Source organism: Rhyacophila brunnea, unplaced genomic scaffold (assembly GCF_057557595.1).
Source record: "Rhyacophila brunnea isolate RB1 unplaced genomic scaffold, BYU_Rbru_1.0 scaffold_10, whole genome shotgun sequence".
Classification (NCBI taxonomy): Eukaryota; Metazoa; Arthropoda; class Insecta; order Trichoptera; family Rhyacophilidae; genus Rhyacophila; species Rhyacophila brunnea.
In genome coordinates this window covers 6,637,647-6,643,646 of record NW_028232752.1, presented here as the reverse complement: position 1 = coordinate 6,643,646, position 6,000 = coordinate 6,637,647, and the positions used below count along the sequence as shown (strand labels likewise).

The 6,000-nt window shown below is 35.6% G+C and overlaps 1 protein-coding gene across 2 annotated transcripts in view; it reads left to right on the top strand.

Annotated features, from left to right (window-relative positions):
* Nucleotides 1-4,712: 4,712 nt before the first annotated feature.
* LOC147078847 (uncharacterized) overlaps nt 4,713-6,000 on the top strand; it is a 46,234-nt gene continuing 44,946 nt past the window's right edge. For both annotated transcript variants that reach the window (XR_015071143.1, XM_085950179.1), the window contains exon 1: nt 4,713-5,159. The gene's annotated coding sequence lies outside the window, so the exon portion shown is untranslated. The remainder of the gene's footprint in view (nt 5,160-6,000) is intronic.

Genomic DNA, 6,000 nt, shown 5'->3' with positions numbered 1-6,000 from the left:
TACTTAAATATTATTTGTCGACAAACGTAAATAATCCACTATGTGCACTAGCGCTGGTAGTAAAAGGCGCATTCTGAAGCAAAGGTCAGTGCAAACTCCGTCATGTGTCATTAACAGGCGCAATTAATAGTAACTGTTTTTACTTTAAAATGCGATATGTGACCGGAATATTCATAGCGTATTTTGCAAGCCATTTTTAAGTGAAAATACATAGCTTATTTTGCATTTTTCTAAATTAGCGTTGATATTAAAAACGGGTTTTACATGCCCGTCCGTCGCGTCTCGTTCTATCACATAGCGTAAAAATGTAAAAACGCAAAAAAAATGTTTAGGATTTTGCAGGCGCAACGACGGTATAGTCAAAATCCTAAAAAGAACGATATTATAATATATTAAGAGCGTACATAAGTGAAACGGCAAATAATTTTCAACAGTATGTGGGACGTAATTTCGGCCGCGATGCCAGTCGGAGAGTGATAGTCGACCTGCAGCCCTATGTTGTAACTTGTGACATGAAGTCATCCGACGACATGACGTAATTGTGACGTAAGCTCAATACACGCATCGAGGCGAGCCGCCCAATGCACACGGCTCACCATAGATATTATTATGCTGAAACACCTATTTGTGTATGGGGACAATGAATAACGCCAGTATTAGAGTAGCGTTACTTTCTCGAATACTATTGACTCACTCCGGTAGTACGTCACAATGATGTCATATGACGCCATGTCGCCGGGCGACTTCAACTCGCAAGTTACAACATAAGGCCCCTGTTCGCACGTCAATTTGTTTTGTGATGGCGTCGGAGGAATATTATCTTAAATCATGTCAAGATGACTAAAAAACCTTCCGCATGTACTTGAAAAAGAAAACATGTCAATGAATATACTATTATAATTACGAATATAATAATAAACATAACATTAAAAGGACGCATGTTGATTTTTTATGACAAATTATATTTAGTTCGGCTCGCGTCATTTGCACAATCCGCGCATCGCCTAGTCACCATCTTTTTAGACCATGCCTCAGCTGAAGTATAGCCTTAACAAAATGACTGTGGGAGCCATGGATAGTGGATGATGAAGTCAAGATTTAGTGGTTGCTCCGATGGATGGAGGAGCGAGTTTTATTTGCAGCGTAAACAGTCGGTACAAGAGTATGTTACAAGAGTTATGTTACAATACTTATGATACTGTTCCGAAGTCCGAATCTGTGTAGGATGAGATGTTGTGCGGAGCGATATATAGACTGAGATACTGACAGACCGGGAACTTATATTCGAGTAACGTGCTATATTTATTGAGGTACTCACAATCAAAATAATATCTTGAAAAGAATATTTAGGAATTAATTATTCCATTGGGTCAGCTACTATATGGAGTTTGCGTCATTGGAAAAATGTGGATAAATAGAAATCGCGGAAATAATAAATGCAGTAAGCTATTTACTGAGTTTGCCATAATTGGACATTACGGAAAATGGATATTTAATATCGCCGATCAATATGCTGACACGGATTGAGTTGTTTACCTCCATACGACATTGCTTTTTAAAGCTTTGGACCCTGGTAACATGCCGTGTCCCATAGCCACACAGGAACGGAATAGCTACTAAATTTATATTATTAGGTATGTATCAATATCTTTGTCAGATATACGAATGTGCTAGGGTAAAACCAAATGCCGCCTATTCGACGTTTACATTCTGACGGTGCTACTTTACGGTAGTTAGGCATTGTACTTTACAAGTGTTTATACTGAAGTTTGATAACAGATGCTTTTGGCGGAAAATAGGTGTGCGGTGGGTATAACATTAATTTCCACCAGCCCTGTTTGTTGTTCAAGCCAACCAGAAGGCTGATAAAATTATCCACATAATTTATACGGCGGAGCTACAAGATGCTAGGAGCACCTGGGAAGACAGAAGAAGACTGTTGAGCGGGAGGAATTCTTGCCATTTGCTCTGAGGATTAGGTATGATCAAAGAATTAAAATAAGAATAAGATATCAATAATAATAAAATTATCTTCAGGCATTGGTCATTCCTTTTGGTTTCTCTCACGCGTGCATATAAATGGTAATATATTTCAAAACCTACTCTCTCAGTGATGTTTCAAATTTAAAGCGAATTACGTTTTTTTTACGTGCAAATTTCTATCCCATTTAAATGAATCAGTTTTAGGTACAAATCATTTCTTAGAATATATTGTATTCCACTAGTAATCGTGTAAACACGACTTTTAGAATAATATTAAATTTAGCAAGTCTGTCGCAGTTCCTTCACTTCTTCGGGCAGTCAGTATCTTAGTTCAGTGTTGCCATTTTAGTATTTTACTATCAGGATCAACCGTGCACACGAAGGGGGGGAGGGGGTTTCGGGTCTGGAACCCCCTCCAGGATCGAACAAATACAAAATATTAAAGGAAATAGAACATTACAACTTCTTCTTCTTCTTCAGGACCTCACGATTGTATACAGATCGTGACCCAAGTGATTTGGTTGTCCAACAGTCTTCTCAACGGGTTGGCATTCTACGACTGTGCCCACTGGAAGACCCGTGGCACTCATGAATTGGTGCAGCTATCTAAAGTATCTAATGTTTGCTTGATTATTCTGATGTGGCATGTCTAAAAGAAAAAAACAGCGCGGACGACACAAATGGACACTAACGATTCTAATAGTTATAACCGTTATGCTATGCGCATTCGATAAGTGCTTGTGGATGCGACAGTTCGCAATATCTTGGTGAGCACTTTTTGTTATAATTGCAGTACAGGTATTTATAGTTGGACTCAAAGTGTCTGGGTATGGAGAATGTATCCGGAGAAATGTTAGATTTTCTTAATTCCGCCCTCTCCTGCCGTGCTAAAATCAATAATAGATTATGGATATTTTTTTCGAAATGGACCCCCTCCAAAAAAATATATGTGTGCGCCTGATCAGTAATTAAATTCACTCGAGTTCCATTATGTTTTCATTTTGTTGCCGAGCCGTGTCGGTTTTAGGTATGAAAAGGTTTGACGATTTGGAGGCCCCCTTGCGAATATTTGCATATACGATAAACCGTTATTGAGTGCTACAATTAAATAAAACGCGGCATGAAACTGTGAATTGCGATCGTAGTGCTAGTTATTTACTGCTTATACTTCGAATGGAATATGGTAAACTTACTGTTCGTAGAACATGATGATTTTTTCATATTAAAAACCAAAAGTTACACAAAAATTAGCACTACTATCTCAACTCGCCATTTAGTGCCGTGGCCTGAATATAGACAGTCCTGATAAAAATCATAGTAGAAGCGTTATTAAAAATATGTGGGTACATATTCGTTGCTAGAGTTGGGTTTCGGGAATTCTCGAGAAATTATTTTCATAAATGAAAAAAAAGCATATTTTTTTGGAATTTGCCTGTTTTTACACTGTTTTTTGGATTTTTTACAGGTTTTTTTTTTTAAATTTCCCGATATCTCGAAAATTCTCGAGAACTCTTTTCTGGAAATCCCGAATCTCGAGAATTCAAAATTACACCATTTCGGGAAATGCCGAATCTCGAGATTAAGATTTTCTCGGGAAATACCCAACTCTAGTCATTGCATATTTAAGGCCATCCTCCCACGGCGCAACTGAAATCTGATGGAACTGGTTTGTGAAGGAACTCATAAACTGACCAATGTGATGCTTCGCACACGGCGCTACTGAAACCCAGTTGAAATAATAATCACATAACCTCAAACTATCAAACTGGACTGTCAGCTGTGTTGTACAAAAACTGACAATACGCGCGCTGCAGCGTTTACAATTATGTTATTTTAATTTTTTGATTAATATTTACTTTTGACGTCTCTGGTTGTTTTGGTTTTTACGATATGACGCTAGCGGCTTTACGAAGTGCTACCAATTTTGGTAAGAAAATATGATTTTTCACCGAAATCTAATGATGTTGGTACTACTGTTTTACGGTGACTGGAAACTTCAGAGACCGCGCGACTAGCATATCGCATCTCTTCGCGACCGTTTTGAAACTGAGAGATTCTAGTCTCGCCGTCAGCGAGCCGCCATTGAAATACATTAGCTAGATACTGGCTGGAATTTTAGTTTCAGTTTCGACGGACATTAGTTGCGCCGTGGGAGGATGGCCTAAAACTACAAGCATTTAACCAGCTAGTTTATTTAGAAATATATATTTTTAATATAATATATCGTCACTGTTCTGGCAGAAGACACTAATTCAGCAAAATGACATATTGAGTTAGTTGTACCAAAATGTTCCTTATTTCAAACTTTACCGTCTGGAAACCTTCTTAATAAATAAACAGTCTTTATTTTAAAGTCATCCTTTTTACGATTACTTAATAAACTCACACGATAGACCATTTCAAACATTTTAAAACTTCAAAGTCAAATTACTCAAAACTAGTATTCTCCAGTTAGTGTGTTCTGCCAGAACAGAGACGATATGACGTATTGTTTTTGTATTTGGGATGGGACAATACCTATGTATGTAGGTACTTCCTTATTCTTCATTCCTCGACGTTTTCGACTCGTTGTAGATGCCACTCTCAAGATATAACAAGGCAAAGTGTGATTACCGTTATGTGTACGAATGCGAATTATTTTTATCCGTAATATAGCTTTTCTTTTCTTCCGACATCCGGGACAATATTGTCGCCAACAGCTGGCAACACTGTTTGTAGTATAGTAAGTTAGTTCCTTCGCAACTGTCTAGCTGTAGACTGTCTCGTGTTGGTCTCTCGTGACTGAGATTTCGAGTCGGTCACACTAAGCTACGAGATCGCACTGTCGCGATTACACATTTCACAGGAAAGTGACTGAATTAATAATATCAACAAATCGTATATAATAAAGCGTTTTTTTCTCCTAAAACAATAAATTTTAAAATAAAAACAATTTCGCGTGATCAGCTGTTTACTTACTAATTTACAATATTACCAAACGGGACAAAGTTTTATAGTGACTTTAATAAATAACAAATTATATTTAATAAAATAGTGGACGAAACCGTTCGTGACATAGTTAATAACAATATAACATGTTTGCTGCATTCCTGTAAACTAGACTAACAGAAGAAAGTGATCCAACAACACAAAACAAATACAAAACGATTTCAACTTCAAGAAAATTGATCTAAAAAGTAAAGTAATTGGTTTTATCAGTTTATTTAATGTTAACATAATCTATAATAATTACAAGATAAAAAGAACTTTTTATATACTTACCACGTTTTTAAATTTTCTGTTGAATCATATAAACTTGACAATTATAATGTATTAATACATATTTTTTTGTACTTGATAGAAATACTGAATACATATAGAATACTGAAATGTCATTTACACATTTCATATTGATTTCCATAGTAACGCACGTATATATTAATGATTTAGTTACTAGGACAGGACACACAAGAAAAAAATTGTACTGGACAAACAAGAATTCGAGCTAATAAAAACGTGGTAAAAAATCGGTATTTACTCAATTGTGATCCATTATCTATTTATATACGTTAAATGTATATTTTAATTCTCTATAAGAACTAGATATTATTATACTATGAAGCAGTGGCGAAGAGTGGAGGGTATGCTTTTAAAATCATAAAGAAGAATAAGAAGATAAATAGTGCACACTAAACTTTGTCAGTCATGCGTATTTGTTTTCATTGAAATAAGACTACAATTTACAGATGGTGTTGGTTAGTTTTCAAAATTCAATTAAACCTTGCGAAAACCATGCCATAAAATTAATAGTCAAAAAATACTCGTATATGGATAAAATATCTAAAATTATGCAATTAAATCATACATAACTTTGGATATTTTACAGATAGAATAATATATTTTTTATATATTATAGTTTGGCTTAGTCAGGGCTTAATGAGTTAAAAAAATGAACCAACAATACGTGTAATATGTATTCTTAATCCAACGAAAACAAATAAGTATGAATGAAAAAGTGTACACAGTTTTGTCATAATG